We start from the raw sequence: 13,153 nt of genomic DNA, 5'->3' as shown, positions 1-13,153 counted from the left end.
CAGGGGCAGCCCCATGTAGAGTGCGTTGCAGTAGTCAAGCCTTGAGATGACTTGGGCATGAGTGACCATTCGAAGTGCCTCCCGGTCCATGTAGGGCCGCAACTGGTGCACCAGGCGAACCTGGGCAAAATCCCCCCTGGTCATAGCCGACAAATGGTGTTCTAATGTCAGCTGCGAATCGAGGAGGACACTCAAGTTGCGGACCCTCTCTGAGGGGTGTAGACTTTCACCCCCAAGGCTAATGGATGGCAGATCTGGACTATCCTTGGGGGGCAGCATCAATAGCCACTCGGTCTTGTTTGGATTGAGTGCCAGCTTGTTTACTCCCATCCAGACCCTAACAGCCTCCAGGCACTGGCACATCACTTCCACCGCTTCGCTGAGTTGGCACGGGGTGGACAGATACAACTGGGTATCGTCCGCATATTGATGGTATTTAATCCCGTGCCGGCGAATGATCTCCCCCAGCGGCTTCATGTAGATGTTAAATAGGAGGGGGGACAGGACCGAGCCCTGTGGCACCCCGTATTTAAGGGGCCTATGGGTCGACCTCTGTCCTCCAACCAACACCGACTGCGACCTGTCTGAGAGGTAAGAGGAGAACCACTGTAAAGTGGTGCCTCCCACTCCCACCTCCCCCCAGTTGTCGCAGAAGGATACCATGGTCGATGGTATCGAAGGCCGCTGAGAGGTCAAGAAGCACCAGGATAGAGGAATGTCCTCTATCCCTGGCCCGCCAGAGATCATCGGTCAGCGCGACCAAAGCAGTTTCGGTGGAGTAACCAGGCCTGAAATCCGACTGAAAGGGATCTTTCTTTTACATCCTCTCAATTACATAGTCCTTTTTACATCATTGTTTTGTTTTCATTTTCAGCCAAGTTATGCTCTTCCATTATTTTTCACCTGTATAGTTATTTTTTCTTAATACATAAACAATATCTTCAATTGCCCCTTCAAAGTTACACCAAATTTACATTTCTTATCATCCAGGCTCAGAAGGTTAAGGAAAGCTGTTCTAGTGGCTTTAACCTGCCATAAACCTTTTCTCATTAACTTATCTGTGTGAAATATCTAAATTTTTCCTTCTAATATAGAAACTGGATCCTCCCTTCTGAATCTGGCCTAGCTGTGTGTTATGTTTTAAAGAGGATAGCCTCGTATTTGGAGGTGCTCTTTATTAGAAGGGCATTCTGACAGAAATGAAAGGGGAAAATATTGGGAAAGAAAGGAGGGGCATTGAAATTGCTCGTGAATGCTTTAACATCTGGACAACGTTCTGAGCAGGCTCAACTCAGTTTATCTGGTCACTGTCTTCCACCACTATGGTGAAATGTATTTAAGTATGATTTCTAAAATTGCTCCAATGTGAATAAATTAGCATTTCCAAATATTACACAAATTAGTGTGCACACACACACACACACATACACCTCATGCTATAATTTGTATTGCAACCTGCCTCTTAATCTGCACTGCATACATTATTGCCTGCTATTTATCATGCTACTGATTTGCACAAGTACTTTAAGTAGCCGGTTACCTATTGAAAAAGTATTTACCTTTAACTTAATGACCAAATACCTTACACTTTGTTCATTTTTAAATTAGTAACGAATAGTCTATTACCGCATAAGATAAATGATGCTTAATACAAATTGAGAAGTTCCCTGCATAGATTTTCAAATGAGCTAATCCATGTTTTCTTCAATTTTCCTTGGGTTTAGGAAGCTTATTTGCTATTTTTAAATGCATTTTCTCTTTTAGTTCATACACTTAGAGATTTGCCAGCTATTTAGAAATTATTGTGTGGTTCAGTAGTGTTTAGAAACTACTGGTTTCATTTCTCTTATAAAAAAAATACATCTGTTTATTCAACACTAAATGGAAAGCAGAAAAGGATAATTTCAACATAGAAGGGAAGATATATTGGTCAAGAAAACCCTCAGATTAGGAAGACTAGAAAAGTCCACAATTAAGAATAATAAGTAAGAATATCAAAAACTATATTGCCATCACATGTTTCAAGCAGGTTCTATTTATCCTCTTCACAGATTCAACAAGGTAATATTTGCTAAAGAATATCATTTGAAATAACCCCCCAAAAGGGATGTCTATAACCTTTTGTCATCTGCCATCTTATCAGTTACAGTGTTCATTGATTTTTATGAACGTAAGGGGATTTTTTTAAAGATTGTAATCATGTCCATTTTAAAGGTAGATAATTAACCAGAAAATTTAAGCAGGCCAAATTTTTGACAAATGAAGACATACCAATTACATAATTTGGAGAGATTTTTCATTACCCCAAAACTCAGCTTCTATTTTCAAAATTCCTGTTAAAATATTGATAAAAATAATTAAAACATTAAGTGCAATAGATCAAATCGCTTTAGGCCCAGATCTATTTTATGCAGGTGAGGTTGGCTGGTTTTTGGTTTATTTGTGGGCTTTGTGTTTTTTGTTTTTTGCAAAAAAAATATATAGAAAAAGAGAGACTAATAAAACATCTGTTTGCCATTTTCCAGTAAAGCATTCTGACTATCAAAACAAATAATTTGACAAACAATTATTAATTAAATAATTAAATAATTAAGCAAAATATTAATATTAGTAACTAATATTAATATTAGTTTTATATTTTACTAAAGGTATTTGTAAACTAAATCTACATAAGTATAGAAGAAAATCCCAATTACTTTTGTCTAAGTAAATATCCATAAATTATAGTTCTGGAGGTTTATATTTTTTAATTCAAAGACTTTTCTAAAGAAATTATTCATTTTTCTTCCTTCTCCAAATAATTGATCAAATCCATACCCTTTTATTTTATAACAGGCTGCATTGCATAAAAAAAATATTGGGCCAAATGTATAGATTGATTAATTGTTCCATCCTTAATAGCATTTCAAATGTTACTCACTGTGTATAAAGTAGAAATGAATTCTGCTTGCTGGAATCCAGTTTCAAAATTTTGTTCCAAAAACTGTTGAGCATTTCTTCATCCTCCTAGAGTTGAAATTTCAAATTCAAGTTTCAGCAGCAAATAGTCCTTCTCCATTTTAGGATTTTTTAAAATTGTGTGCAGCACAGTTAAAATGAGTCCCAGAATTTACTACTTATATCTAGATTTGGATTGTTCAAATGGAGGCTAACTTTCATCTTTGACCTTGCTTTTGATTTTCTTTTCAGATATTAGAGGCCAATCTTGTTTGTGTTGTTGATATACAAGCAATTTCAAATGACCTAATTTTTAAAAAAAAAATCATTTCTGTAAGAGAAACAAAGTTGTCTAAGATGTATAAGGGCCTGAGGGTTCAACAAAGCTGCATTTTGGATACTGAATGAAGACCCTTGAAATAGCTAGAAGCCCAGGAGAGCAGACATCTATGGAGATTCTCAGTTATCCAGGTCATGGTTATCCCAACGGCGCTTTTCCAAGAGGAAACTGGACTTTCTGGTTTTTCTTTGAAGAAGTTTCACTTCTCATCCAAGAAGCTTCTTCAGCTCTGCCTGGATAGCGGGGGGAATGGAAGGATTTATACTCCTTGCAGACAGCTGGTCATTTGCATTCTTTTAGAGAGTCATTGAGACCACCTGAAGGTTTATCTGTGTCGCCAGGGTTACCTGAATACTGCAAATGGGTGTGGAGCCTTCTTGGAACTCTTAAGACCAGGAGACCAGACCCAATTATTGTTCTTCTTTGTTTTGGTTGGCCATGATTTGATCATGATGAAATGTTCACCTCTGAAATCAAATTGGCCCTGTAGACCCAAGAATAAAAACTGAAGCTCAGCTGGAGCTTGCTTGCTTGCTTGCTTGCTTCCTTCCTTCCTTCCAAATGCCCGGCCTTGCTAGCCATATGGATGTAGTTCTCTTGACCAATGAGGAGTGGACATGGCCCACTCGCAGCCCATTTCCCAGATGAACAGTTCTTAGTCCACTCAGTGCGTTCATTACCAGATGCAGCATTACTTTCAGGTAGCTAAGAATGAGACAGCAATTAATCAGCATTCTTAATCAGGCTTTTCCAGGCTTTCCCTCTTCTCACCCCCAACTCCTTTCCATTGTCTATAGCTCTTCTGGCTGCTCAGCGAGTGGTGGTGGCTGTTGCTTCTGCTGCTCCTGCTGCATTTGCTGCTGCCACCATCTCTACTGCACTCTGATGTCATCCATTTCTTGAGCTGCGTGCTCTGAAGCGAGCGAGACAGAGTATAGGATCTCTGGTAATTGCATCCTTTGTCGTTATGCTACACCTTCAGCCATAGGAAGAACAGAGCTCTGAATGAAAACAGCTTCTGGTCTTATTGAGAAAAGTCCTGGAAGCAAGTGGCTGTGCTTTAAATTCCACGCATGTGTGTCTGGGATGCAGCCCTGACAGTTGGTGAATGATGGCAATGGTGATCGCCAGCATATCAGAGGAAGTTTCTGGTGCAGGATTTGTGTGATGTTTTCAAAAAGCACCCGCACCTGTCTGTTTCTATGCCACTGCTTCTTCCCATTGCCTTCACATCGGGCCTTTCGATATCTGATACAGAGGGCTTGTCTGATAGGTTTATGTAAATGAAGAATGACCTTTCTCTCCTCCCCCTCCCCCCGCCTTTCCCCAGATTTCTCTACAGATGACCTTTACGGCAGCTCAAAAGATAGTTTTATATATTTTGGCTTTCCTGTGTTGCAAAACAAGATTTCAGCTGAGATGCAAAGAACGCGTGGGAGAGAATTGCATGCACAGTCTGAGTTTAGCTTGCTGTTTTGCTCACAAAATATCTTACTGCCAAAGAAACAATCCATTTGCTGAACAGATGATAGCAATAACATCTGCCAGTTCTTAACCATTGTAAATAATCTGCTCACTGGAACTGTGTCGGGACCCTCCCCCCCAACATGCAAATTAGTATTTGCATTATAAACAAACAGCCTGCAATGTAACTTTCAAGGTCAGCCTCCCGGAGGAGGTATATTGTATCAATTTTGTTTAATTTAAGCAAATCGCTTATATATGATTTTTAGGAATATTCACCATTTTATTATTATATGAGTAATCATAAAAGTACTAAAGTTTGAAGTACTAAAATATGCAGATTATAAGATTTTGATTGGATCACACCAAAAATCCAATAGACTCTAGAGTCATATTTCCTATAGTGGCTAATTACATGTACGGAATATGAAATAGGTAGCAATTGATGGGAATGGCCCACTCCCATTTACATTCCTTGGCTACTAGAATTTATAGACATGCTCCCTTTGCTTTTAGCCATCATGATTAGTACCGTATTTTTCAGAGTATAAGACGCACCAGAGTATAAGACACACCAGAGTATAAGACGCAGCAAGGTTTTGAAGAGGAAATGTTTTAAAAAAAGGTTTTGCACTCTACAAACCTCCCAAAAACGGCCTGTTTTTCACGAAAATGGGCCTGTTTTTTGTAAAAAAAGTGGGGGGCATGGATAGTCTATAGCAGTGATGGGCAACCTTTTTGGCGTGGTGTGTCAAAAATCGGCAAAAAATCGAGCATAACTCGCGTTGTGTGTCACTTCGACAAAAACATAAGACTCTCTGTGCCAGCCTGACTGGAGAGAGGCGTGCACTGTTCCCGTGCTCCTCTCCTGCGGGTCCTCCCTCGCTGCGCTGATGACGTGTGTGCGCATGGCACGCACGCCTTACCAGCAGCCCCTGCGCTCAGAAAGGGGCGGCGGCGATACAGTAAGTGAGTGTGGGCGGGGGAGATCACACGTCCTGCCCCCCCCCCCCCGTTCCTCCAGCACAGATTCTTTCATCCTCGACGGCCGTGCAGGAGCCGAGGATGAATCGCATGAAATCCTGTGCGTGTCACCCCAAATGGCTACGTGTGTCAGCACTGACACGCGTGTCATAGGTTCGCCATCACTGGTCTATAGGAAGCTTATAGAGTGTGGCTGGGAGCTGGGCAGGCAAAAAATGGGCCGTTTTTTGCTCATTTCTGCTCTCCCCAGCTCCAGGAGCTCTCTGAAAGCCTTCTAAAAGCTATGCATGGCCATTTTGGTGAAGGGGGCGGAGTTTCAGGAGGCAAAAAAGGCTGTATTCAGTGTATAAGATGTACCCAGATTTCAGCCTCTTTTTTGAGAGAAAAAGGTGCCTCTTATACTCTGAAAAATACAGTTGTTATTGCTAGCCTTCCCCTATAATTTGTTAGTCAACTTAATGATAGAACAGGAAGTTAAATCTTTAACATTTGGATCTAAATCAAGTGTGCATAATACTGGCATTGAATTTTTGGAACTGTGGTGCACGAGTACCATTATTTTCCACATTCTTGGACATTCTAATATGGACAGGGAAGAGGGAATGAATAAATTATTGAAGTTTAGTGACTCCATTGAGCTCATTTCCATTTGACAATGCCCATTTAATCACAGTGGGCCAAACCGAGAAAAACCAAATCCCAATTTTATGAGAACAGGATATGATTTTTTGGGTTATTTATTTCAAATGGCTGTGCTCATTCACAGTCAACAACAGTGTCTTGTGTGCAGTTCCTGCCTGGTGAAACTTGCTATCAATTATTTTGGCTTGCTGTGTTAATTTTACTGAGTATGATTTATGCCACTTTCCTTGTAATTCTAAATCAACTTTAGGCTTTTATCTCTGTGATCACAGGATTGTCCCAAATAAATAATTTCAGCACTCAGATTCTTTTGTGCCTTCGTTTATGTTTGTCTTCAGCCACCAGCTATCAGCTTCACCGCATTTTTTTTTAAAGGAGCATAAGCACTCTTTTCCTTTTCTCACTGTCTTGACCCACCTGTAGAAATCTCTCACTGAAGAAAGTGTGGCTGCTCCAAATTCACCAAGTTCTTTGCAAAACAACCAAGTTGTAGACACCTCTGCTTGAACCATAAAGCTGTATAAGTATGTTTTTTTTCTGTCACTGTTTCTCTCCTTTTATACTTGAATAATTTTTCCCTGTTAGCATTTAGAAGTCTAAAAACGTTGAATTCAATGTTTTCCCCTCCAATAACGTAAATATTTCTAAGAGAAAGAGAAGAAGAGCAATTAATTCCAGGGCTTACATTGTGATTGTGTGGTTCTGATTTGTCAAGAGTATTATACTGTTATCCTCTTATCTCTCTGACAGATCGCAGTTGGTGTTGGTCAGGCGACAAAGGTCGACCCCTAGGCCCCTTAAATGTGGGGTGCCGCAGGGTTCGGTCTTGTCCCTCCTCCTATTTAACATCTACATGAAGCTGCTGGGTGAGATCATTTGACAGCACGGGGTTAAGTATCATCAGTACACTGATGATACACAATTATATCTCTCTGCCCCGTGCCAGCTCAGTGTAGTGGCAGACGTGATGTGCCAGTGCCTGGAGGCTGTTAGGATATGGATGGGGGTAAACAAACTCGTGCTCAATCCCGACAAGACTGAGTGGCTATGGATGTTCCCCCCGAAGGACAGCCCAGATAGTCCATCCTTGATCCTGGGGGGCAAAAACTTACACCCCTCAGAGAGGGCACGCAATTTGGGGGTCCTCCTGGATTCACAGCTGACACTGGAACATCATCTGTCAGCTGTGACCGGGGGAGCCTTTGCCCAGTTCGCCTGGTGCACCAATTGCGGCCCTACTTGGATCGGGAGGCACTCCAAACTGTCACTCATGCCCTAGTTACCTCAAGGTTGGATTACTGCAACACGCTCTACATGGGGCTACCCTTGAAAAGCATTTGGAGACTGCAACTAGTCTAGAATGCAGCCACATGAGCGATATTGGGTGTACCTAGGCACACCCATGTTATACCTATCCTCCGCGAGCTGCACTGGCTACCCATTGGTTTCCGGATGCAATTCAAGGTGTTGGTTATTACCTTTAAAGCCCTAGATGGCTTAGGACCAGCATACCTACGAGACCGCTTACTGCCACATTCCTCCCAGCGGCCGGTAAGATCCCACAGGGTTGGCCTCCTTCGGATGCCGTCAGCCAGACAATGTCGGCTGGCAGCTCCCCAAAGGAGAGCCTTCTCTGTGGCTGCCCCGACCCTTTGGAACGAACTACCCCCAGAAATCCGGACCTCACCCACTCTCATGGCCTTCAGAAAAGCTGTCAAGACCTGGCTTTTCCGGCAGGCCTGGGGCTGTTGATCTCATTGTTGAGGTCCAGCCCCGACTGGTACTTGAGAGACTGCCTACTGCCAATTACCTCCACTAGACCGATAAGATCGCATAGATTAGGCCTCCTCCGAATTCCATCAGCCAGCCAGTGTAGACTGGCAACTACCTGGAGGAGAGCCTTCTCAGTGGCTGCTCCGACCCTCTGGAACGAACTCCCCGTGGAGATTCGGACCCTCACCTCCCTCCAGACCTTCCGCGCCGCCCTTAAAATCTGGCTGTCCCGGCTGGCCTGGGGTTAAGACTCTAACCCACACTCAAATTGTATGACTGTTGAGTTTTTACATGATGTAGTGTCTCTATGTTGTAAATTGTTTGTCTTTCCCCTCCCCTTTTTGAACTGTGAGCTGCCCTGAGTCCCCCCAGGGAAAAGGGCGGCATACAAATAAAGTGACTAAATGACTAAATGACTAAATGAAATGAATGTATCTGTGTCGTTTTAACTTGTCTTATTTTATTTTTACTTTCTTTTATTTTCTTTCTCTTCCCTTCTGTAAGCCCCCGGAGTCCTTTGGGATTGGGTGGCCTATAAATAAAATTAAACTTACAAACTTACAAACTTACAAACTTATACCCTGTTTTAATTCAAACTTGGGAATAAGAATTGTATGAAGCTTACATTTAATTGTGATTGGAGTGGTTTATAAACTGCAACAGGAAGGATGAAGGGAGGGAGGAAAAAAATTTAAATGAAATTTGATAGGCTGGGTCCTGTCATTAAATTTAAGGTTTCCTTAGCATTTATTTCCACAGTGCTGAAAAATTAAATCAAGAATATCCTCTTATGATTTTGCCTTGATAGACAGTAAACATAGGTCCAATGGATTATTATATAACAAAGTTTCATTAGATAACAAAGATGATCCATTTTAAAAGTTCTAAGCTGGGCTTTCAAATCTAATATTTTGATGAATGCACACTTACATTGACTGTTGAACGATTGCACACACAACCATTGAGCGTTGAAAGAAAGATAAGAGCTATTTTAACACTTTCCTTTTTTTATGGTTATCACCTAGTCGATAAATCCAGCTTGGCACAAATCGTGTAAAAAGGGGTGAGTTTGCCTATATGGTCTACAGTACAGACACCCTGCTGTAGTGAAATAAGATTAACAACTGCAAATTCATTGATTTCATAGACTTTTGTACATATACATACACACAAATTTGTTAAATGGAATTAATTCAGTTTGACAGGTCCCATTGCAACATCAGTTCTCAACATGTTCCTGAATTTGATGTTTCTTTTTCCTGAATAGCATGTTGAGAAAGACATCATCAGTTTCAAATGCTTCCTTTAAAATTTGATTGATGTATTTGTAATGAAGAGAAAATATAAATTCCCTTGGGAATTTGCTTGATCATTAGCAAGTATTTTCAGAACCAGTGTCTAATAAGGTTAAAGGCTATGAGAAGAGGGCTTTTGGGGGAGAAGAAAGGAAAGACAAGCTAGACAATGAACCAAAGCTAAAAGAACACCTGATGCATTTCTTTATTTAGGTCTGTAAAAGTTGTCCAACTCTTCAAAGCACTTCCCTGATAGAAAACTGAGCCATTCCTTAAAAATTTGAAGGAAGGAAAAGAGAGTAAGCTGCTGAAAAGGGGAAAGAACTATCTGAAGTAGATTTGGAGAAAGGAAAGATCAGATATACAAGTATCTATTGTCATGATGGCATATCACTTAGTTGGGACTTTTCAACTTGATTTAATAGTGTGACAGACTGAAGCTACTTATCTGCTCCAACCTCCATATATAAAGAGAACCTCACTAGAGTGGTATCAAAAGAGAAATAATCTTTAAAAAGCCTGATTAGGAGCCCACCCACCATATGGAAGACTCCAGTTGATCCATTAAAAGATTACCAGAAAAAAATGTCCCCCAGATTGACCAAGCAATGTTGGTTGGCCAATTATTTTTATTCTCATGCGTGAAATACAATTTGAGGATTAGAAGAATCAGTCTATTGCATAATATCAGCTAGATCAATGATCTCAATTTATCATATGCAAATAAATGATAGGAGTTAGAAGTAATCTAAACTGAACAAATCATTAAAGCTTTAAGCTGCAAAATATATTGAATTTGTTGACAAGCAATTATTGATCGGCATATAAAGGAAAAATGAAATGTATCAAAATGTGTGCAAATAAATTACTTTTAATAAACTTTTTGGTTTTGGATAGTAGAACAGGTCAAGTTCCTCAACAAAGAGATTGTTTGGAGTTGCAATAAAATAAATTGAGAACTCCTAAACTAAATCGATGCTTTCAAAGAAATCAGAACCAGCCATCTGCATGTGAATTTGATTCAATTATCCCACTAGTTTCTGAAGATCTTCAGTGAGAAAAATAAGTAAATAGAGTGAGTGTTCTCTCTGACATGTTAAGTTCTAAAGATTTAAATTCAAATATGTATCTATGTGGACACATAGGGTTAGGGTTAGGTTAGGGTTAGGGTTAGGGTTAGGGTTACCATTTAAAACAGTGTTCATGAATATAAATTATTTAGCAGGATCCAATCTGGATCAGTCACCAGGGCCAGAGGTTTAGTCTTCCAAGCTTTAGACACATGCTGGAGCCCATCCTCAGGAAACCCCTCTCTAGCAGACCTCTCTCTAGCAGAGTGCATGCTTTGAGCTATACTCTGTGAGGCATTTATATGGTGCCTGGCTGTATGTGGCTTTTAAATTGTTGATTGGAGTGTTGATGGCCAGCTATTAAGTCATTGGTTGTTGTTCCATTGTGCTGCCAATCCCTTTCCTCCCGAGTACTTGTTAAACTGGTGGTAAATCAGCACTCCTGTTGACTGACATTATTTTGTAAAATTGTAATCCAACATTTCAGTACTTAATTTACAGATTTATCTGAAGTTTGAGGGACAGGAGGATAGCTCTGGGAAGTTTCATCATCCATCAGAATCTGTATAGAGAAGTATGGCTATCTATAAACCTGTTTTCTGCCAGCTATGTTGGCTGAGTGAGTTATTAAATATGTTACAGCCTACAGAATGCAAAACAAGATAAGGGAAAACACACAGGCATATATCTGTACAAGGGTAAAAACTGCTGTAGGTGTTCTTAAAAATGCATACATCTTTCTTTCCCTAAAGAATGAAGGTAGAAGGATATGCCTTAAGGCTTTGCTCCTAGGCTTTAAATATCTGAGGTCTTTGAAGCATTAGCAGATGCCTTGTTAGCAAGATGTTTCTATACTACCAATTTGGAGAGGGGGCATATTCTTCTAAGCAGTGTTTTTTTTTTAATAAGATAAAGTTGATTAAGGTTACTGGATACAATCTTCTCTTTCTTCTCTTAATACATGCAGTATTCTCTGCTAATAGTAAGGATAATACCAGCCAATTTGGCTGCATTTGGCAAGTATGCTGTAAGTACAAACAAAGTTCAGTTCCATGCATGCTTCTACTACATTATGCAAGTTAGGATTTCTAAACTAAAAACTATCTTGGAACTGTGAATAGCATTGCTAGCACCCACCAACCAGGAGATACATATAGAATAGTTAAACAGAATGCATTGAAGGAAGCAAAAATTACTGTATAAGAATATGCTTCTGCTAATTTTGTGATATGGAAATGACAGTTGGATATATCCAGAAAAACATAAAAATAACTTGAATGTAATCAGAGTGGTAGTGTACATGGTCATACATGAAAAGAGAGGGTCACAAATACATGTGAATTAAATACAAAAGTGAGCAATCTGAATGAAAAAAGTACATTAAGGTAGTTTGGTCATATACAGGGAATTAATGAGTATTGAATCACAGCATAAATATATGAAGGAGAAGACCAACAAAATTTATGGTTGGATGAAATTGATTAATGGAGGAGTTAAACTTATAAAGTGATGTATGATAAAAGTGATAAAGTGATATAAAAGTGATATAAAGTGATAAAAAATCATTCACCATAAGGTAGGGTGAACAAGGTTGCTGCAAGTTGAACTGAATTATAACTATTATCTTTTATTTTCTGTCATTAATTTGTTTTACATACTATTTTTATTATTTTTCTGCACTTTGCACATAGCTTTTTCCAAAAGTGAACAGCACCATCTCTTCAGCAAAGCTTTAATGTGTGAACAAGGCCATTTGAAATCACCTCGGAATGAAATCATGCTCTGGGCCTGGTGTTATTAGTCTTCTACAGTGGTGGGATTCAAATAATTTAACAACCAGTTCTCTGCCCTAATGATTTCTTCCAACAACCAGTTCACCAAACTGCTCAGAAAGTTAACAATCGGTTCTCCCAAAGTGGTACGAACTGGCTGAATCCCACCACTGCTTATGGATCAAGTACCTGAGGTTTCTTCGAAGACTGTGTGTCTCTTATTCCACATTGCAAAAAGAGAAGCCATTTCAGATGTTAAAACAGCTATGTAGCTGCTTAGTCATTTTTTTTTTGAAGCAAAAATAATGAAGCTGTTTCTTCATGGACGTGGCTTAAGCATCCTTAGCAAGCTTTCAGGGGTCCATTGTTAAGTCATTTGTCTTCGCTAAGTCATTGTCCCTCTCTCCCTCCCTCCCTCCCTCCCTCCCTCCCTCCCTCTCTCTCTCAGGAAAAAACTTGGTGGACTGCCAGGAAAAGGACTCTCAATAATGCTAAATTAATGAGAAATGCAGATATCTCTTCCTCCTTATAATGTTGAAATAATAGAGCTTGCCCTGTGCATCTGAAGCTATTCTATCCTTAAGCTTACTATTTTTTATATGTCTTCTAATCCAGAAATTTTAGAAATAAAATCTAAATTCTTTAAGTTACGTAAAGTACCTTTGGACTGCTTCCATCCATCTGTAGGTTTGTCTATCAATAGGATAACTTTCAGGAAATGGGAGCTCAAGGCAACTGGCATTAATTTTACTATTTTATTTTACTTTTATTTCATTCCCTGCGATAATAGTTGCATGTGGTAGATAGCGCCTATAGGGAATCTCTACCCTAAAACTGATGGTACACTTTAAGTCTCCCAGTTTTTGTCTATCCTTT

General features: G+C 39.8%; 1 protein-coding gene and 1 long non-coding RNA gene across 3 annotated transcripts in view; one reads left to right on the top strand and one right to left on the bottom strand.

The window, feature by feature from the left end:
• The window catches only part of LOC148048114 (uncharacterized), a 33,981-nt gene extending 29,446 nt beyond the window's left edge, over positions 1–4,535 (bottom strand). Inside the window, exon 1 of the long non-coding RNA XR_015695794.1 lies at positions 2,921–4,535. This is a non-coding gene — a long non-coding RNA (uncharacterized LOC148048114). The remainder of the gene's footprint in view (positions 1–2,920) is intronic.
• SHISA6 (shisa family member 6) overlaps positions 1–13,153 on the top strand; it is a 334,899-nt gene that overhangs the window by 103,298 nt on the left and 218,448 nt on the right. The window lies entirely within an intron of this gene.

This window comes from Thamnophis sirtalis, unplaced genomic scaffold, assembly GCF_051295495.1.
Source record: "Thamnophis sirtalis isolate CommonGarterSnake01/CBP01778 unplaced genomic scaffold, rThaSir2_p1.2 scaffold_3, whole genome shotgun sequence".
Lineage (NCBI taxonomy): Eukaryota > Metazoa > Chordata > Lepidosauria > Squamata > Natricidae > Thamnophis > Thamnophis sirtalis.
The sequence above is the reverse complement of the archived record's forward strand: the minus strand, read 5'-3'. Positions and strand labels throughout refer to the sequence as shown.